The sequence below is a fragment of the Rhipicephalus microplus genome, chromosome 7 (genome assembly GCF_043290135.1).
Source record: "Rhipicephalus microplus isolate Deutch F79 chromosome 7, USDA_Rmic, whole genome shotgun sequence".
In the NCBI taxonomy this organism is placed as follows: Eukaryota; Metazoa; Arthropoda; class Arachnida; order Ixodida; family Ixodidae; genus Rhipicephalus; species Rhipicephalus microplus.
Window position 1 is genome coordinate 109950711 of NC_134706.1, and position 23240 is coordinate 109973950.

Sequence of the window (23240 nt, forward strand, 5' to 3'; positions counted from 1 at the left end):
AAGGTCATGATGTCGTGCCGCGTTCGAAAGTTGGTCTCTTGCAGAAAAAGCACGTCGACCCCGAGCGAGCGCACAAGGTTCATTATCTCCTGTTGTTTAAAAGATCTTTGAAACCACGAACATTGAAAGTGATGAAAGATAGCCTATCCATTTAAAATAAATTTAGGGGGAAATGAAACGACCATTTTTTTCCTCTTTTTAACAGCGATGCATTAGGGGACGGCACGGCCTCTCCTGTGTCAAACGGCAGTGGATGAACTCAGCGTGATGATAGTCGAAGGACTGGCGGTGAGATTTACTCACGCGCACAGATAGAACGGACCCAGTAAGCAACACCAATAATAACAGAAATAGTACACGCAGCATGCAACGCAATTCACATGATGCAATTACTATAACAGGGCATAGCCACCACAGCATGGAGCTCACAAATTGGTGCATGAAGGTTCTATCGTGAATGACAGTAACATATGGAATACTAAACAGTTTGCATGTACCAGAGACAACAAATGCATAGTTGTTGTACGGCTGGGAAGCAAGCATTGCAAAGGGAAAAACAACAGGAAGCGGAAAGAATGGATGTGGGCAGCACAAATTAAAAAAAACATTGAGTAATAACTCTCATCAGGTGATGGATCTCGGCGTGGCGTATCAACTCGGGGCTTTTTGGATGTTCCGTAGGTGATGACATCACTTCCACTGCTTTACCTACCAGGCTTGGTGCGGCGCTTAGAGTTTTGTGGCTCTAGACAACTTTTCGGGAGAACACGTATTTTCAGAAGACAAAGATACCGATCGTGAGGCTTGCGAAAATCTGTCACTTCTTAATTTTCGTGATGGTGACCGGCTCCTACGATGTCTGGATGTCTTGTCGGACGCTTCTTCTTGGGCCTGTACAGTGCTGTGTGAGGCGTGTTAGGTTTTCTTGAAGACGTGGTCTTTACTTCTTTCGTGGGCGTCGTCTTCACGCTACCTTCCAGGCCCACAGGTGTCCGTTCATGGAGCTCGTCACTTGCACTTGTTGCCTCGGAAGGTCGGAGCAATTTTCCCGGTTGGCCAGCACTCTCAGATGCTTGGGACGCTTCCTCCAGCGGTGATGCGTTCGAGGATTGTTCGTTTTCTGTGGCCTTGAGTTCTTTTGATGAAGACGTAGCTGACGCACTCGGCGTCTTCACAGCATTGCTGGGCTCCTCTGACGATACTGTGGGAGATGACAACGCTGCAGTGTTCCCAGTCAGCGCAGAAACGTCGTTGTCACTCGTTGTGCATGGTGAGGCGGCATCAACGCCACTGCTGTCTTCTCTCTTGGCGTCATAAAATTCTGTGTCGGCTGTGCTGTCTTCATCCCAATAATCTGGAATCTTCTGTGGCCGTGGCTTGGTTTTGCGTTGCAAAACTTCCAAGTGCCTGGAGGTTCCAATATCGGTTGTTCTCTTCGAAGCACTCTCTCCAAGTTCTGGGAATTCTGTCAGTGACTGTGAGGTGCTCTGCGCTGCGTCTGCGCTTGAGCTGAGACGGAAGCAATCTTTCGTCACGTGGTCCCCATTACAGCGCTTACACTTGGACACACAATCCTCAGATGTATGGCCGAAGGTGCCACATCGTTGACAGAAGGGTGTTGTGCAAGTAGCCGCAACATGATCTTCTCTGCTGCAGTGTGCGCATACTCTGCGCATAGCACGATACTCGAGCATCACCCAGTGACCTTAAATCGATAGGAAGTTAGGGGCGGGCTTGGCCATCTCGATTCGGACGATGCGGGTGTCAGTGTACGTTGATTGTTGCCTTTGCAAGGTAACAAATGTGATAACCTTCACTTTTTCGTATGGCTGAAGGGCTGAAATAACTGCGTCATCTGACACGTGCGGCTGTAGGCGGAACACACTGACCAGTACGCTTGGCGCCCCGACTGCTTCAACTTGTATCTTCTGACCTTGTAACTGAAATCCTTGGTTCACCATCAACTTGGTTGCTTGTGCAGCCGACCGAGCCGCAACTAGTAACTTCGAAGCTCTGAGGTGTTGCAGGAACAGCACCCCTTCACTCCCCATGACGTCTTCGAGGCCGTTGATGATTTCGTCGACGGACGCCATCCCCTCCGGGACGGTGACGTTGAAGCAGTGTTCCTGGAGCGGGAGCGCGGCAGGCTTTGACGCCATCCTCGCTGGTCCCGGAAGGGGCCGACGACGATGGGATCAGGCCTCCAAAAAACTGGTTGGCAAAGTCGCGAGTGCACACCCGGCAGCAACTCCGGCGGAATGCTGACCGCGTTGAAGACTGGAACGCCGAAGCTCCTTGTAGCGGCACCCGTTTGTCCTTCGTAGCCGTTGCAGTAGTGTGTAACTAGTACAATATTTTGACCTCCAAGGTGGTGCCGGTGAGAGATTTCTTCTGTGCGTTGTTGAACAATAAAAGATAGTGTTCAATGTACACGCCAATGGCTGCTAAGGGGGAATGAGAGACAGGAGAATTCAGCTTTTATTTAACGCGCACGTTGCGAATTTTTAATTGTTACACAACGCACAGAAGACAAGAAAGGTTTGCTATTTTATACTCGCTGGGCGTAACCTCCTATGTTTTAAAAAGGCTTAGCGAGCGTTGGGCCGCAGTGTCACGAATACAGTGAACTAGTATATACCATGAACTCATAGGTGGTTAAAGGTGGGAATTAGACACGAAGCGCATGCCGTAAGAAAGTGTGCGTGTGCCTCCTCTCGTTCAGTCCTTGGAATGTCCGCTGGATGGCGGTGCTTCTATATGAGGAATATATGATGAAAAGTTGCGAGATGGTGGTTCTTGGAGTATTGAATAGGTGGACGAACAAACACACAGACAGATGCATGTACGGACGCACAAATGGCTGCACGAACGAAAGCAGAGACGAACGCACAAATGAACGTGCGGACCCACGAAAAGACGCACGCACGGCCGGGTGGGTGGACGCACGGGCGGCCACACAGACGCCCGCATGGATGGACGGAAGCAAGAACGAATGGAAGGACGGATGCTTCGCCCCACTATCCATCATTCACTCCATGGATAAGCTGCCATTTTTTTTAATCTCATCGGCCTACCTAACTTACTGTTTTCTTTCGTGCGTTTTCCTTCTCTGGGACTTCGGTCTGTTACCCTTAATGACCAGCAATTATCCTGCATACGTGCTACATGACCAGCCATTTTCTGCTGAGACGGTGGCACATTGCTTCAGTTTCGAGCATATTATTTTAAGATATACTTTTCTGCTTTCCCAGTCCTGTTCTTTTATTCTGAGCTGTAATTCGGCCCCTGAGTTGCAAATTACTATTGCAAATCACTAAGATTGAATTGCAAACTATTAAGATACTCTCCATTAACATTTATTCCCAACTCTTCCCTATGCAAGTTACTGAAAACCTCCTGAAGAGCATGATGAAATCGTCTCACCCTGCCCCACACCCTGCTTTCTGTTAATGGCATTCTGTCACTTTTTTTGAGAAGTATAGTGGCTGTGGATCGACTGTCGATTTTTTGGGTGAGCAATACACTGTCCCAACTTTATGCGTTTCTTTAGAAGAAAGTGTGTAAGGACTTAGAGAACTTAGCACAGTATTATGGGAGAGTGGGAAGCCTCATCGATGCAAAGTCATGGTCATAATATAAGATGCGTGGAAGAGAAAGCAAAACTGAAAATGTCGTGCGGCGACACACTGGGTTTATTACTGGGCGCATGTGACGTGTGGTGTGAACGAGGATGACACCGACAGCTCGTGAAGCGCAGCCTCGCGAATGAGAGAGACCCGTGGCTTTGGTGGTGCTCGACAATTGGGCTTCGAGGTCAACCAGCGTTCGTGGTCGAGCAGGAGTTCGGCTGGGCGATTTACCCAGGGACCAGGCATAGCGTGGTTGTTCCCACTGCTGTTCCTGGGGCTGGGAGCTGACGAACGAGGTCAACCGATGTTCGAGCTTTGTCACTTCATAGCGACACGTGCACAAAAGCACGAGCCCTGCGAACCGAGCGCGATTTCAACCAAGAAGGATGCGTGTTTTCGCACTCCCGTCTTCACCCCTATCCTCACTGGGCGCTTTTTGCGCCGCGAAACCCTTGTAAAGGCTACAAATGGCGCCTCACAGAAGCAACCAAAAAAAATTGGCAGATCACAATACAGTGGGAATCGATGATATGCGAACCTTGATTGAGGAAGGCTGATATGTCACTATAAATTCGGCACAACGTTACGACGCGGAGGTAAAGAATGAAATGACTTCCGTGCCATGATTATCATGCTTGGATGTGTCGTCTACCTTCGTCACCTACTCACGTCACGTGATACCAAATTTAGTATATGTTGAGCTAGCAAAACGGCCGCGAGCACTCTATGATCGTGGTATGCAGTCATTTTTTTTTCAATAAAACGCTTGCCAGCATTATCATGTTTGCACCAGTCATGTACTTTCGTCATTCATTGACTTCACGTAACACCAGATTTGGCATATGTGGAACTAGCAAAACGGCCGCGAGCGCATCATGAAAGGTTCATTGTACTCCAATGTAGCGTTGACGCACGCGCACGCTGGGCACCGCGACGCTACGTTAGCAAAACGCGAGCACTCTATAGTCTGACGCCAGACGCAACCACCACAGTGAAATTCGACATGCTGCATTTCGCGCGGATGCGTTACCCAGACAACATTGCATCTCCCTCTTTTCGTGACGAAGGAACACGTACAGTATGGACGGACGCAGGGGCGGTTACATGGATGAATGCAGGAACGGACGCACGGGTGGACGTGCGGACGCACGAAATGACGCACGCACAGATGGGCAGGTGGACGCATGGATGGTCACCCAGACAGCTGCATGGACGGACGGAGGCAAGAAGGAATGGACGGACGGATGCTTCGCCCCATCCTACACCACTCACCCCGTAGATATGCTGCCACTTTTATGCTGTGGACCCATCGATCGCCTTCGAGGACATCGCCAACAACATTGCGTCACCTGTGCCACTTGTGTCCGGTGTCCGCAGTGGCACCTGGCTCACCTTCACTGTCGCGGGGACCACAGTCCCCCCGATATACTGATTCATAAGCAAAGGCGCCCTTTTCGTATTCGCCAGTCCCGGCTCCTGTGGTGCTCCCGTTGCAGCCACTTCGAGCACGCAACCGCCACCTCTCGAGAGAGGAACGGCACCTGCGCTGCGGCCTCTAGCACGCCTCAGGATTTTGTGCAGCACATCATTGCTGCATAAACTGTAAAGGGAAACATCTCGCAACCGAGCCGCGGGGCCCGACCTGGTAACACCAGCGCAAAGCCGCGTTCATTATGACCTCAAGTGACGGCACCGTGACTCGCCGCCAAGCCCTGGAGCAGGCTAGGACTTCTGGTGGCAGCGCTACTATCATCAAGGGACACTCCTTCAGAGACGTGCTCACCAGTACTAGTGACACGATTTTGGTGACCGCTTGTCGTCCCACAACGAGTGCAACCGTCGTCCCCAATACAACGACGACAGCCTCGCCCTCATCCACACCTCAGCTAGAGTGTACTAAAATTGTACACTGTACCTCTGGCGGCCCCTGCCACCATCCCTAAGCGTTCGACGGCGATGCAGACACCACGCTTTTTCTCAACCGCTGGTTCCTGCCGCCGTCCCCAGGCGCACGACGATGACTGAGCCCCCTTCTTCGACCTCGCCGGATCTTGACACCACGATGAGGAAAAACATAGTTATCAAACTTGCTGGGGGACTTCGTAAGGCGATCGAGGCTCTCTCAGTTGGCTATCACTATCGCGATGTTTCTGCTGTGCCCCGACGCACCTTCCACAGCTCATCTGTTTGGCCTCTCAAGCGACGCTTCCTGTGAACACTCTGAGTTTTGAAAGCCCCCCTTTTCTTCTTGCCCGTGTTAAAGCGTGCGCATCACTGTACCCCCGGTCGGTCTTCTCATCACTGCTGGCATCACTGCTCGGTGGTCATCTCGGTAGACTGCGTGTGGCGTGCGAGTTTTGTCGCACGCGTAGGTGAGGCAGATTCAATGAACATTTTTTTTCCTACCGCTCTCGTACTCTTTTTCTTCTTGCTTTAATTCCCCTTTCCGCATCCCCTACGTGGTGCTGTGGAGGTGTACTTCAATGAGAGAAATAGTTACGGCACCACGCATATTTTTCTTTTCCCTCTCAATGTCACTCGCAAAGCACGAGATACCCGCCGCCTCTGCCGCGCGGCCAGTTGAAAGAGGCATGTAGTCTGAATAGTTTCACGCCCTCGCTGCCTCACCACTTAGCAAATCCCGCTTGGCCACTTTGCCACGCCAGATTCGGGGTGTATGAGCCTTGAATGGTCCTGATGGTTGAGTAGCTGTATCACGCTGCGGTCGTCGTCGTTCATGACGCCAACGAGCTGGAGCTTGGCTAGCTGCCTGAAATAGCACAAAGCCTCGCGGACAAGTCTGAGCAGCCACGATAGAATCACCATGAGTAAGCGATGTCGATGTACTCTAGCTCAATGCGACTCAACTGATGCTTCAGCAGGTTTTAAAACGAAACAAAGTATTGACGCTTCAACGACTGCATAACTAACTCTTTGCTCACGTTCAGTTAAAAGGCACTGGGGAATATGTCTTCATCGGAGAGGTAGACAACTCCGAGGTGATAGAGGGACACAAGAGACTAGATGGATTGCTTGAACCTCTTTGGTGCCTCTTACCCACTAAGGGAACCCATCACAGCCGTTAGACCAAAAAAGTTAGGAAATCCACATTCCTTGAAATTAGCGTGTAAAGCTTCTTACCTTGCAGTGTCGGCGGCGATTGGTGCTGACAAAGAATCACATTTCGTGACTGTTGGCAGCACCCGTGCAGCTTAATTTTTTGCTGCACATAACGTGGAGTCAGAAATTTCATTGTTCAGGTTGGTTGCATTAAATGTTACTTGACGTTTGATATTCTGTCAAGTCATCGTGATGTTTCAGGCCACCTCAAAATGTGAGCTGTATTGATCTCGTTATATTGCACGTCGTACGTAAGGATGATTGCTTGCGTTACTCACAATGACGCTAACGCAATCACCACAGATGGTCAGTTTTTACTATTGGCGGCGCATCTCGGGCATAGAAAAATTCACAGAATATCCACAGAATGAATGATGATGAGCTGGGTGAAGCGTCCAGCAATCCCTCCGTGCTTCCATCCGTACGTGCGCACGTTCGTACGTCGGTTAGTGCGTCTGTCCGTGCGTCCATCTATCCATCCGTACGTTCACCCATTCGTGCGTCCGTTCATCCGTCCTTCGGTCTGTCTGCGTGTCTGTCTGTTTGTCTGTCTGTTTGTCTGTCTGTCTGTTTGTCTGTCTGCTTGTCTGTCTGTGTATCCGTGCGTTCATTCGCGCGCCCATCCGCCCATCTAGTGAACAGAAGTGTGACTATCTCACTTCTTTTTATCATATATTCATCAAATACAAGTACCACCATTGAGCGGAGAATGCAAGCACTAAACGAGAGTATGTACCACATTTCTGCTATGAGCGCTTTGTTAACACCGAGAGCGTAATAACAACGCGGTGCTACGTTTTTCGTAACATGAGGACATGCGTATATGTGCCCGAGGGCAGGTATGTGCCACTGGTATGCGGGTGCGCGCCACAGGTTACGTACAACGACAACGGGCCGCACAAGCCACGGCATAAGCAGCTTCACCCCTAAAACGTCTGCAGAAGATATTGACACATGGTCGGGTGTTGACAAAGGCTGCTGTCAGCGTGTTTCAGACGAAACTTTTTTGGCCGGACCTGTGGTCGGTAAACGAAAGTAAAACTGCAGAAAGAAATGCTCGCTGGGCACTGATATTAGTGAATACAGTGTCAGCCGTCGATAAGCTGATTACTGTGGTGACACGCTATAATTTATACCACACTCATTAAATTTTCCAGCATTATCACTGCTGGTAGCGCAAGCTCTGGAATAAGCTTGACTGTTCGGGTCCTGCGTGCAATCTTAATGGTACGATCTACTACAATCATATGGTGGTTTTGCACGTTAAACCCCACATGTCAATCAGTTACCAACTCGAACTTTCTCCAACATTGAGGCGCTGGCTGCGGTGAGCATTGCAGACGCTCTTCGAAGGTGGAAACCGAATGCAGCAATGTTGAAACAAGGAACGTGCATGGCAATATGGAGACGCACCTTCTTCTTATCGGCCATTCAGAATGACCGGCATTGCGCCGATCACTGATATAATTTGTTTGGCCGCTTACGTAACCTGCCAACTTTGCGAATGGAAGCCACATGGGTTCAGACTAATACTTCGAGATTCAGTACATACTACTGCTTGAGGGTTGAGGGTTTCTATGGCCTTATCTTCCCTCAATATCACGAAAACAGATCAACTGGCTCCTGTGATTTCTGCTAGACATTTCTTGATATTTATTTTAAAGATTTCTACTAGCTTGAAGCTTATCACAAAAAGAAATATTTGGCGTCAAGACTGGCATGCGATCAAAACCTCCCTCTACGGCCACCTTGTCATAACCAACATGAAAAAACTACGCCAGAAAAGGTTACGTTGAAGTGAAGGATGCATTATCTTTGGAGCACTGTATTTTACCGTGGCCGTGGCCGAGTAAATAGCTCTTTCTCTGACACACAAAGACTACCACTGTCGAACTAAAATTTGTTATTGGGCTTGTTGAGTAAGCGCAACACCAGGAAAGATACAGGACAGGGAAGGAGCAAAAGAGAAAGAAAAGAGGGCGCTGAGTAGTGCGTATAATTTTGGCAGTCTTCTTTTGAAGTGTTAGCAGAACTATATATGGGAGGCTCGCATGAGCAAGAAAGATCTACTTGCGCTGGACGATATTGAATGGCGTGGCTAAATATCGGTGGTGGCGATGACTGGCGGGGAAACTGCGACGGTGCCACTTTTTGACGTGGCCGTGGAAGGGGAGCGTAGCGTAGCGCTGCAGCAGCGTAGCTTCTGACTTGTAACTATGACTGTTGCAGTTCAGGGCTGCCAATCGACTGCCGGTTGAGTTCTGCTCGAACAATATGGCACACTTTCTTTATCTCTTCAACAAACTGCGTCTTCATCCGCATATGCCAGAAGTTCAACTTCTGATGCCTGCAACCTTGAACCGTGAATGCTGCTGTTGTCACTTATTGCCAAGCATAAGGTTTCTATATAGATGCTGAACCATAGAGGACTAAACGGGCATCCCTAATGGATGGAACATCTAATGCTTATGATATCAACTAACCCCTCAAGTATTATTATCAACTAAATGTGTGAGGCCGTTGCGATATGTCACAGCCACACCATCTCTGATTACCGAACCAGCATTCACATGGTAGTATGGCAGGAAGCTGAACTTGAGAGACACAGTCAAATGCATTTTCTAGATTGAGCTGCGGAATCGCCACATGACCTTCTGTGGTGTCGCAACACTCGAGAACGCATCGCATTTTCTGTTGCTTCAGAAACTGACAGCACTGGAACGAGAAAAGTCTGGTGTGTATGCCGAAGATTTACGCAATATCAGTGAGAAGCTAAAGATGTATGATAAAGAACCCTCTCGAGGGGCTCTAGTACAAGCCAGAGCAATGCAAATGAGCTGGATGAAAATCAAACGACAGAGGGGACTAAAGTCACGCAAAGCGGAACCATGTAAAAACGATTCATTGCCATGGTGTAGAGATGGGAGACATAGATAGCATTGAACGGGCGTTTTATTTTAAGCACGACGAGGCTCTATTCGCTACTACACCACTCGAGGAGATGTTTAAAGAGTCCTTCTTCAATAGAATGCCGCGGTTGTCTGATGACACAAAAGCAGTGTTGAAGAGCCTGTATAACAAACGGCAGTAGCCAAGGCCATAGAAAAGATCAATCCTGGTAAGTCCCCAGGGCCGATGGCCTGAGTGCTGTGTTTTATAAAACATTTAGGAGTGAGTTATCTGGACTGCTTACAGAAGTCTTTAACGAGCCATATAAACTAGATAGTCTGCATCGGTCTTTTAGTGAGGCTCATACTATATTGATACCAAAGACCGTTGAGAGAGATGAGTTAAAACTAGCTTCGCCATTTCGGCCTATATCATTAACCAATTGCGACTACAAGATCTTGATGAAAGTACTAGGTCAAAGCACTACGTTACTGACAGCTGCTTAGGAAAAAACACTACATAAATGTTATGTAGTGGAAGGAGTCTACTTAACGCATTTTTTTCGACAGGTGTCACGACGAAAACGAGCCCATTGGGCAATTTGTAGGCGCATTTGGGAGGCCATCAGACTATGTCAAAAAAGGCCTGGATACTGCAGCCATCGCTGTTAAAACACACCGGAACTTAATTCCGCTTCATTTTGCTCTCCTAATTCAGTTATTATATTGAGTTCGGGATCTTTTTACGGTGTGTGCGGTGGGTGAACTGTCTCCAGAGTGGCAGCTAAACATCGGTAAGTCGGAGTTTCACTACGCATCGCGATCAGAATTGCCCCTTAGCAGACCCGTGCCTCATACCTGGCAAAGCCCGGGTATGGGGGACAACGAGGACCCGCTAGCGCCAAGCGGAACACCACTTATCCATCCCGCTCGACTTCAAGTTGCTGCAGGCTCAGCAACAATATGGACGTCCCATACAGAGAACAGCGAGGCCTCGCAGAGTAAGAAGAGGCGTACAGAGGAGGAAGAAGATGTTGACAACGATGACGCCACATCGACGTACTCCCTAATGACATGACACAAATGGATACAGAAGCACCCAAGAAAGACGAGGCAGCTTACGGGGTGGTCACCCATCAAAAGAACCGAGCTACGAGGATACCGGTGGTGTTCAGACCAATCGCTGCTGAGGACTCCTTCTGGAAGGTGAATCCCAATCGCATGACATCTGATATCAATGAGAAAGTGACATCATCAAGAATCAACAGAGACGGAAGTCTTGTGTTGTAGTACGGTCTTTGTACTCGGCAAACAAGTTGCTGCTGATCAAGAGTCTGGCTGGATTGCCTGTACATGGGATGATACCTCAGTCTTACATGAAGACCCTAGCAAAGATAAGAGACGTTCCACTCGAGTACAGTGATTATGACTTACTGGAATATCTTAAAGATGCTGGAGTAATCTCAGTCACACGACAAAATAGATGGGCAAGAAATGAAGATGGAAGTGCCGCAATGCAGCCCATACGTAATGTATTACTACAGTTTACACATGACATGCCATTGCCAAAAAGAGTTGCTCTCGGCTTTACGGTTCACACTGTCGAGGAATACATTGAACCTGCGGTAAGGTGATACAACTGCCAGAGATATGGGCGTAAGGCTAAGACATGCAGGGGAACCAAGAGATGCAAGGTATGTGCGGGTGTACATGATTACAAAGAATGCACCTCGAAGCGTCAACCTAAGTGTGCCAACTGTGCTAGACTACATCCGGCGTCGTTTTCAGGCTGCTCTCGAAACCGTTTGGTATCAGCGGCACAAAAAGAGAGAATTGTAAAAGGGTACCATAAGATACAAAGAGGTCCAGCACCCATTGCGGCTATAGTCGAAGATGTTCCTGCGGCACAAAGAAATGCAAAATTGTGGCGCCACGACTCTTACTCGGAAGTATTGAAGCGCTCAGCACCAAAACATCGCGTTGGCAAATAAGTCCGGGCCCAGGAACATGCTGAAGTGGAACTTTCTGCTGCTCCAGACACAGCCAAGAAGCCACTGACTACCAAAGGGAAGGGTCACAGCAGCTTGCCAAGGAGAAATTCTTCAAGAAATGCGATCTCGGCGGACACAGTCGGATACGATCTAGTGATTTTGGCAAGAATCTTTGCGGCTCTTAAAGCAATTCTACGATCTCTGCCACAAGCAGGTTTTTTACCAGAAGTGAAATTGCTGCTAGGTGTTGAGCATCTTCTCTTGTCGTAATCATGCCTACCGGGCTATCTAACTGGTACAAATGAAGTGCAATAATCCAGTGGAACTGCAACGGTTTGCAGAATAAGAGTGGAGATTTTCGGAAATTCGTCACTCAGCACGGGTTTCCGGTTTTGTGTATTTCCGAAACAAGAGTGTCCACTAACTTTCGTTTGTACAATTATGTGGTGTACCAAGCAGAACGTCCTGCTGCAAAAAGCAGAGTGATGTTGTGTGTGAGACGCGATAATCCGTCGACACTTGTGGCTACTTCCAAAACAGATGCGCCAGAATTTGATTGATGCAAGGTGAGGTTTAGTAACGTTACTGTAACTGTAGTTAGTGTTTACGTGCATCCTCATGCAAACGTTTCGTGCTCAGAGTTGGCTGCAGGGTGTAGATGTGATCATGACCCCATAAATATATGTGGTGATTTTAACGCGCACCATGAATTGTGGGGTAGTGAGCGTTGTAATGTAAGGGGATCTACCATAGTAAAAATATGCGAAGACCATGGTTACACTATACTAAATGATTGTTCTCCGACGTTTCTATGGGGGCATAACTACTGCAGCGTACTAGACATCACTGCATGCTCCTCTTAATTAGCGGCTGGAACAGACTGGACTGCAGACGCTGATACAAGAGGAAGTGACCACTTGCAAGTATTCACATATCAACCAAAGTTGAAGAAAACCAGAAATAACCGCACAACAAGAATTACAAATTGGGCAATCTTCCGAGAACTACAGAAACAAAATTTTGAACCTTGTTCTGATGCAGAAACGTATGCATCGAAGATAAAAAGTTTTCTAACAAAAGCAACTCGTGCAGTACCCATTCCAGATGGGTATTCCGGTGTTGATGCTGAGTATTAGAGGATTCGGGCAATACGAGGCCGATCTGAAGGTAGATATCGCAGGGCGGGTAATTTAGATTTCAAGGTTGCACAGAAAGTACATTCTGCAATGCATAACCAACTGCAGAAGCTTTAAACCAAAAGGTGGCAAGATTTATGTGCCTCACTTTCTTCATTTACCTCGGCGCCTCAACTGTGGAACATGGTACGCGCCCTCCGACAGCCAGTAGTCCACTCGAGAGCACTACAGGCTCCAGCGCCGTCTCGAGGAGTTAGCGAACGTGTGATTGCCGAAGAATTTTGCGATCTTATACTGAGAAATGGAGAGACCGCCCAAACTAACGAATATAAATCCTCAGCAGAATCAGCTTTGGCGGTTGTAACAAAGTTCTCTGCAATCAGTTCATCAGATCTGGATGACAGCTTCACACCAGAGGAGCTCCAATATGTGCTGTCTTCAGTAAAAGGAACAAGTTCACCAGGAACAGATGGAGTTACATACGCTGCTCTTGCTATTTTGTGCAAAAAAGGAAAATTACACCTGTTGGACATCTATAATAAAAGTTGGCAAGAAGAAAAAGTTCCGGAAAGTTGGAAGATATAAAAGTAGTACCGTTGCTAAAGCCAGGAAAGAGCCCTATGCAGTTGGACTCGTTTAGGCAGGTCAGTTTGACAAGTTGTTTTTCAAGAGTAATGAAAAAATTGATGAATGAACGAATTTTATGGTGGCAATACAAGAAAAAACTACTACGAGAAAGCATAGCCGGCTTCAGAAGAGGTAGATGCACAATGGACTGCATTCTGGATTTGGTCACAGATGTGGAAAACCAACGAACGCGAGGCAACATCACTGTCGCTGTATTCCTTGATGTCCACCGAGCAGACGACACAGTGAGTCACGTTCACGTTGTGGAAGGCCTGGCGTTACAGAGATTGAAGGGCAAGATACTGCGTTGGATCGCTGACTTCCTGAATCACCGGAAAATTTTTGTAGTTACGCAGGAGGGCCCAACGTCAGAACATATCGTCAACCATGGGGTGCCACAGGGCAGCATGCTAATCCCTACTTTCTTTAATGCAGTCATGGTGCAGCTCTCATATAATCTTCAACCTAACATCAGATGTTCAGTATATGCTGATGATATAAGTATATGGACGTCTGGTTCATCGTTTTTGGATGTACAGCAAACTCTGCAAGAGGCATTTTATTATGTAGACCGTTTTCAAAAAAAAGTATGGCACTGAGTCTGGCTAAAAGAGCCATACTTCCGTTTACAATAAAAAGACCTGGAAATTTCCAGATTATTATGCAAAATCAGCCTATTCATATGGTTAAAACTCATAAATTATTGGGAGTAATTTTAAACAATGGTCGCATCATGTCCAGTCCCTTGAACAAAAAAAATTGCCCGCAGCTTCCCTCGGGGGAACACTGAGGAGGATGCGGAAGCATGTAATTGGTTAACGGGTGTTAAATTGCGACTTACTTGGGTCGATGGCTAAATTGGTTAACGTGGTTGTGAAATGGGGTGTTAAATGAGTGAACACGTACGGCACGTGTGCGAAAGGGCGGTGTTTTATTTATTGCGACGAACTTTGAGGACGATGGCTTTGTGGTCGGTAAAGTAAAGAGTGAGTGGATCGGGTTGCATCGGTCGTAGGTCGAAATTTGCAAAGACGTGGTCGATGCAGGTTCCGCGAATGGTGGTCGGCTGGTGGTGTTTGCAGTCGTCGTGCGTTGCGCGTTTCAGCGAGTGTCGCGACGCCATGTATTCGACTATCCAATCGTCCTTGATGACGTCGACGTTGAAGTCGCCAACTAGCATGAACGGTCGATGTTGCGGTTGTTGTTTTCTGTAATCTTGCACGGCCTCGTCGACGTACTTTTCTACGGCGGCACGAGAGAGGTTTGGCGCGAGGTACATCGTCATGACGTCGACGCCACAGACGGTAGCAACGCAGTGCTCGCCGTTGGCGCGTTGTTGAACGCCGGGCTGTAGTCGGAGGTCAATGAAGGAGTCGTCGTCGTTGTCGACGTCACGCTTGACGTAAATTCCCACACCGCCCACAGGTCGTTGGAACCCGTGCGTGCGCGCGACCGAAGCGTATCCCGTAACGTCGACGTCATTGGCGTTCCACGTCTCGGTGAAGCAAAGCACGTCCACTCGGCGTAGTACACAGATGGTGGGCGACGGCGCGACGGCGCATGCGCGCGCGTCAGCTGTCGAATGTTCGAGAAGTGGTGCGGACGGCGCGGACGGCGCACTACAAGGCGCGAGTATAAGATGCTTCCGCATCTAAAAGTCAATCAGTTCATTCGAATCCTCCGGCATCTCTGCGGGGCCAAATGAGGTGGTACTACAGAGTCGTTATTAGCCCTACATGTTGCCTGAATACGCCCCATCGTAACTTACTCACTGCCTCTGCTGCACGGACTTCGAGCCTCCACCGAAAGGAGACTTCACTTGTTATTGGGAAGGAGCTTGAGGGTATGTCTGCGTTTACCACGGTCAACTTACAGTGCTTTAGTGTATGCGGAGGCTCGAGAGCCACCTTTTGCAATACTCCGAACTAAAGAAACATCTCAAAATTAATTGAGAATTTTCACGCAACACGAAAGTCAATTTTTATCTGGTGCACTAACACAAAGGACGGCAACGAGACTACAGGATACTATATCCTCAATTTAGGCACTAGTACCAGAATTTAAACAATAGAAACCTTCCAAACCACCATGGACGCTGCCACTTCTCAACGTTATCCGTGAAATAGACGGCATAAAAAAGAAAGCAGACATGGCACCTCTAGTAGCGGCACAGTTTGTACTTCATCAGCGTCATGTAATGCAAAATGAGAAAACGAAGATATATACAGATGGATTATGCACTGAAGAAGCGTTAGCCTGTGCGGTCTTTATACCCGAAATTCAGAAAAAGAAGATGTACAAATTATCGCACAAATCTTCATCGACGCCAGCGAAAAATTTCGCTATCTTTGAAGCAGTTAGGCTTATCTGCGAGAATCCTGAGCCACGAAAATGGGTGATACGCACTGATAGCAAACCTGCTCTTCAGCTAATCAGAAATGTGAGATCACCTTACAAAAATGGTGAAATACCACAATGTATTCCAGAAACTGTAGAATATGCCTGATCACAGGGTCAGAACAAAGTATTCCAATGGACACCCAGCCACATTGGAATAAAAGCAAATGAAGAGGCTGATAGCCTCGCAAAGAAAGCATTGAAGGAAGGACGGGATTGCGCAATCCCTATGCCTGGGGCGGATATTCGACATTCTATATCGCAAGGAGCTAACCATTGTTCGATGGAGAAGTGGTTTGAGAGCCCTAAATCAAAGGAAACAGTACTTTATGAAGTTTATCTACACAGAAAATTTTCCATAGGTACAGACCTCCCACGTCACCTAGAGACAATAATCTACCGTCTTCGATAGGAAGTAGCATACACAAACAGCTTCCTGCACAAGATACATCGACCCTACTCACCGGAATGCCATTGTGGTCATGCAGAAGAAAATAATCGCCATATTTTTTTTGAATGCGTTAAATATGCGAATGAAAGAGAAGAATCAAAGAACTAATTAGCGAGTTTGGACAGACGGCCCCTCACAATAAAGAAACTACTTGTACCATGGCCTGAGATGCATCTCCAGAAAAAGGCAATAATCTTCGTGACAGACTTTTTAGTGGAGACTGGACTGGACAAACGCCTATGACAGACAGCCAGAGATGGGTATATATAAATTGTGGTCATGTATGACAGTAAAATAGTAAGGTGTGCGTGTAAATGGTTTATGACTTTGTGAACTGCGTAAAGAAAACTGTGTATTGGCATGATATTTGAACTGGTTTCAGTGTGCTATTGTGTTTTCCTGTATTGTTAATTTTTGGGTACCGTTCTGTATTATTATTTTATTTTTCGCTGCAGAACTTTGTGATATGGAGTTGTCGAGTTAATAGGCACCTCAACCTCTCCACAGAAACAGTTAAAACAGAACAGAACAAAACAGATACTTCCAAAAAGCTCGAGAATAGGTAACTATGGCCATCTAGCGGAAAACATATCAAGCCTTTCCAGAGGCGTTGATCAAGCAAACAGCAAACGCTAGATAATGTGATGCTATTTGTGAGGCATTCTGAGGCTCTTCATGGCCTCCGAGATAGCGAGTGCACGGTGTGTATTTTGGAGGCCATGTGACTCTTGCTTTAGATGAAGAACTTGTATGTACCTTTCGCGCACGTGTGTGTGTGTGTGTGTGTGTGTGTGTGTGTGTGTGTGTGTGTGTGTGTGTGTGTGCGTGTGCGTGTGTCTGTATGCAATATGCGAGACATAGTGAAAAACGTGTCTGGACTATACCAGGCCGCCTACGCACAGTTCGTATTACAGGACCATGCGACTATATCACTATACAATATTTTCATGCGATTGTTAAAAAAGTGCTGGTAAATAGATCGAAAACCTGTAAATTACTATAGATACGTCGCGATTGCACGCGCGCACGTTTGTGTGGATGTGTGTTGTTACAAAGGCGCGACGCCAACACAATCCCGAAGGCGCCGCTGCTCCGAAACTCACCACTGCCAAGTTTACTGGCTGTTTGGTAGCGTGTGTTTCGCCGCTCGCGACTGCTTCTGTGCAGAGCTGAAAGACGAGCGGACAAAACGACGGTAAGTTAAGGCAAGATTTACATACAGCAAAGAAATAGAGGTGTTACACATTCGGCACTAGGTCTGACAGCTTAGGGACTCAAAGAGCCGAGATGTCTTCTCTCTACGCATACGTCGGCTTCTCTCTGACGCATAGGTCAGCTGTTGGCAACGCGCCGATTGGCTTTTTTATAGGCACCAGGTGGACTTTTACGTCACCAACGCCCAATCAGAAGCGCGCTGGAATTGATGTCAGATTCCTTCAGTCAGTAACCGCCGCTGGATTGCATCATGATCCTCTAATCCGGAGCTGCTGCGCTGGTTTGCACCCAAGGACGAGTGATGTCGCCGCGCATTGCGTAACACTCACCAGACTGGATGGCGCAGCTTGCATGACGTCGTTGCGATAATGACGTCAGGCGGGCTCGCACGCTGGCCTTGACACTGATTGCCTTTGCAGAGGCAATGACGTTCCGTGTGGACTCCTAGGCGTAACAGAACCCCCGCCGCCAGACAATGCGCTGAAAGACGAGCTGCTTCCACGTGGCTCGCATGTCGGGCGCGCTTGTTCGCCAGGTACCTCCAGGTTTGCCTCCAGGGCTAGGGGGAGGATGTAGCTCCACACTCAGTTCCGTGAACACATCCCATTCTTGAGGAAGGATCCCAGCTCCACTGGCTTATCGCCACAACTTTCCGACTAGCTTTGCTCGTCTCTTCTGACGATTTTTGGTCTCAGCACTTGTCGATGGTTCTGCAACTTCTCAAGAACGGTTCAACAACAGACAACACACGACATAAGCAAGTGCCCTCGGTTACCCGACAAAACACCAAAGTATTGTACAACATATACCTAGCTACGTGTCTATCGGAATTTCGTTTCGTCAACATAAAGAGGCACCCGTCGGACACAAGACTCTAAAATGAAAACTCAAATTTTTACACGTACAGCAACGTGTTATTAAGAATACAACATAAAGTTGGCCCCTCGAGATCCCTCTGGACGAGAGCGCTCAGCTGAAGCCGTGATGAGGACAAAAGTTTGCCCCGACTCTGCCAGCGAAACACAGAAAGGTGGAGAAGGTAGAAACTAAAACGCATGGCTCAATGCGTCTGCATTAGCTTTTAGCTTTCCTTTCTTGCAGCGAACGTCTAAGTTGTGCTGTTGAAGTATCAAGCTAGACCTTAGTAAACTGCCACTTTTAGGCGAGATGCTATTTAACCAGGTTAGAGGAGTTCGACCACAAACCTCGAACCGGAGACATAAGCGGCTAGCGTTTGAACGGCCCAAATAGCTCCAAAGTCCAGGATTTTATCGATCTCCTTTTTCATGATGTGCTTTTGCACAGGGGAACATCGATACGGCTTGCTACGGATTAGCTCCTCAGAAGTTAGCTCGTTATCGTGTTCAATCACCGTTGCGTTTCCAGGACGGTCCGAAAACACGTCTTTAAGTTCAAAAACAATCCTGCTCAAGTCTTCCTTCTGGACGTCCCTTAACATAGGCTCCAGGTTCAACTACACCAAGATTACATCGGATCCCCTTTCGATTACACCTCTTAAAGTCAAAATATCTGCTCCCTCTTTTTCTGAAGCATTCAAAAGCAGACTTACACTTACGACCGCTTGACGTAAACGTGTGGTTTAACCAAGTTACTGTGGTAAATTTTGTTTGGCCGCCTTCCTAATTTCACTTCATAATTGGTATCCAAAAGCTTCAATATTACTGTGACAGGCCCTTCCCAATGAACTTATCTTAATGAGCTTGTTTCTTTCAGACGGCCGCAGCAGCAGTATTTCACTACCCACTCAAAAGGTGCGTTTTTTTTGCCGATTCGTCGTAGTACCCTTTTGACAACACTTGTGCAGCCTTTATGTGGCTTTCTACAAGATCTTCCGTTTTTTAAAGCCTCTGAAGGAGGTCTAGAACATACGCAACTAAACATTAGGGTCCTCATCGAATCCCCCCCAGGACTCGCGTAGCATTCGCAATGGTGTTCTCAAACTCCTGCCATACACAAGCTCTGCAGGTCTAAAATCAGTGCTCTCATGAGGAGCTGATCTCAAAGCGAACATAGCGGGAGGAATAGAGGCTTCCCAGTTGCATTTGTGCTCGTAGCAAAGAGCTCTCAGTGTTCGTTTCAGGACGGAATGCATACGCTCTACCGGATTAGATTGCGGGAGATGGATCAAGCTGCACACTACATTTATTCCACATTTATACGAAAACGTAGAGGTAAGGCAGCCGGTGAAGACACTACCGTTGTCGCAGTGGATTTCAGAAGGAAAGTTGACGCGTGCAAATGATGGGAATTGAGCTCCTTGAGTAGTATTACTTCTGGTACGACCTTCATGTCGTCGGAACCGTCATCAGCTCACAATTCAGGCAATGATTTATCGAGCCACAGAAGCAGCGACGATGCCATGTATGCTCCGCTTTTGATTTCGACCCCATCACCACCTGCTCGAGCGACAGAGAAAGCGTCGAAGACGAAACGAACGCTGATTCCAATGCTATTGCTAACGAAAATTGCAGTTCTTTCTTTTGACGCTCTTTAAAAGCACCCGGACGTTTAGCTTGGAGGACGGAACAGTTCAAAAACACGGTTGCAACAGCGTCCGGCTACATCCTCGGCTTTTTCACTGGTATACCGAACTCACCGAGAAGAGGCTGGCATCATTGTAGCTGTCTGCCGTGAAGTTCGTCGCACGCAAAACAGGAGCGTCACTTGCACACCAGTCATTCCTGCGCACGTTCATCTCGCAAGCGTTGCGTTTGGCGGGCTCTTTAGGGAACTTGAAAAATGACGCAGTTGTCGCCCTGCTCTGTGCGCCCTGGCACCCCACAGCGCAGCATGGGCGACGGGTTGGCACTGTTTAAGCCGCTAGAAGTTATTCAGTTCCAGTGACACGTTTAATAAAGCTGAAACAAACCGATTGCAAGCGCAGCTGACCATGAAACACGATCGCCCTCCGTACTGCACACCATGCAGAAGCTCGCGGAGCGAATGGTTCGTTAAGCCACGGCTAGTGAGTGCGCCAGTGTTGCCCGACCGCTACGCCGCTTGCTCGCTTATATATAAACAAAATTGGCAGATCCGACGTACAGCGGCAATCGATGATATGCGAAGCACGAATGAGGAAGTGTGATAAGTCAGTTTAAAATCTGCACAACGTTAAGAGGCAGAGGTAAATATGCGTACCTGACTTCCATGTCATGCTTATGTTTGGACGTTTCATTTACTTTCGTCATCTATAATGTCACCTTATACCAACTTTGGTATATATGGAGCTAGTGAAACGGCCACGAACGTGCTATAAGCATAGCTTGTAGTCATGTTTTACATGAAATCCGTGTCATGATTATCATATTTGGACATGTCATTTACATTCGTCGTCCATTGACGTCACGTAATACCAAATTTGATATATGTGGAACTAGTGAAGTGGCCGCGAGAACACTATGAGCATAGCATTTAGTCATGTTTTACATGAAACGCATATTATTTTTATCAGGTTTGGACGTGTCATTTACTTTTGTCGTCTATTCACTTCGCGTATTACCAAAATCGGTACATATGGAGCTGGTGCAACGGTGGCGAGCGCGTCATGAGAGGCCCAATATACTCTGACGCAACGTTGACGCACGTGCAGGCTGGGTGCAGCGACGCCACGCGCGACCAGCGCTACCCGCGTCCACCGGTGCGGCTTGGTGACAACCAGCGTTCTATGCGACATGCTGCATTTCGCGCCCACAACGTTACTAAGACATAGGCAGCACTGTGTCTGCCTTTCTTCGTGACGGAGGGACACCATGTGCGCTCAAACGCACATGTGTCAAAGCAACGCAGCGCGGCGCGCGCCTGCGAGTATATGGCATGCATATCAACAACGATGGTCAGTGGACAAATCCCCTGATCTCTACTAGCTTGATATCGGCGCCTGGCATGGCGTCCCCAACGTGACGCGATAAAACAAACGCTGGCGTGCTGGCTCATTTCCAAGTGTATTGGCACCTTGAGTGTAGCCTGTATTAATGTTCTTACATGACACGCATCTCATGATTATCATGTTCGCACCAGTCACATACCTTGGTCATCCATTCATGAGACGTAATACCAATTTTTGGCATATGTGAAGGTCCCGAAGCGGCCACGAGCGCATAATGAGTGTGGAAGGTAGTCATGTTGTTACATTACACGCATGTCATGATCATCATGTTGGACGTGTGATTTACCTATGGTGTCCATTCGTGCACGTAATACCGAATTTGGTACACGTGAAGCTAGCAAAACGGCCATGAGCGCATCATGAGCGAAGCTTGTAGTCATGTTTTTACATGACACGCATCTTATGATTATCATGTTTGCAGCAGTTCAGTTCAGTTTATTACCTTAAAGGCCCCCCTTTCCAGGAGGGGCAATACATAAGGGGTGGGGTTTTATTTAGGTTAACAATAAGCAGTAACAGTTGTTTAAGCACTGAAGATGATCAATAATACGGTCTTGAAAGGCAGATGATGAGGCGATGTTGACGATGTCCCGGGGGAGGCCGTTCCAGTCCGTGGCTGCTCGAAAAAAGAACGAGGCAGAAAAAGCAGTGGAGTGCGAAGATGGGCGGGAAACCTGAAATGAATGACTGGTTCGATGAGATATGCGTGCTGCGGCTACTATATAAGTCACATACCTTCGTCATCCATTCACGTCCCGTAACACCAAATTGGGTATATGCAAAGCTAGCGAAACGGCCGCGAGCACATCATGAGTGTGCCACGCAGTCATGTTGTTACATGACATGCATGCCATGAACTTGATGTTAGGGTCTGCTGCTTGCAGTCGCAATGCAGTCATCTATTACCATACCGGTTTTGCAACTTATGTGAAAGAAAACACCGCAAGAACAGCAAGACCGTGACTTGTAAATCATGAACTATATGACGTACATATCATAATTTTCATGTTATGACTAATCAGTTATGTTATACCAAACCAAATTTGGTATGCATACCATTATCCAAACGGCCAGGAGAGCTAAATGTCGTAGGCGGCTACATAGATAGATAGATAGATAGATAGATAGATAGAAAGATAGATGGATAGATAGATTGATATATAGATAGATAGATAGATAGATAGATAGATAGATAGATAGATAGGTAGATAGATAGATAGATAGATAGATAGATAGATAGATAGATAGATAGATAGATAGATAGATAGATAGATAGATAGATAGATACGCTCATAGTCGCTGAAGTTTGCCAACAAATGCTTCGCATTTATTATTCAATTAGGAATTGACGGCACGAACGAATGCACTGAAATTTCGCCAGCTTGTTTGTGAACGCAAGGGGACTAGCCCACATAACACGGATTATGGCCGGAAATTTGGTGTCTTGACCCTTTTAACTACACGTGCCATAGGGTGTCTTCAAAAAATTTGTTAAGGTGGTGAAAGGATCGCATGACACAAGCCAGGTTTCGGGGTCTTCAAGTGACGAATTACGAAAAGTTAGTGGCTGCCTGGGTAGCCGGACCAAGAAGTAGCAAGTGGTACAAAGGTTGTCCTTGTCACTGTGGAAGAAGTCAGGGTCTTGGTCGGCTTAGTATCTTCACGTAGAGCCCCGAACTCTGGCTGTAGGTTTTATGCCAGTGGTTCGATTGCTGCTAGGGAATGGTGTCAATGTTTTTTTTTCTTTTATCAGTTGAGGTGGGTTCATGACTTGGTGGCGGCATCCACAACATGAAAAAGCAGCACCAATAACAGGTGATACGTGGTTGTTGCGTGAACCCAGGCAACAAGTGGCCTGTCCAAAATAAATCTATTTGGC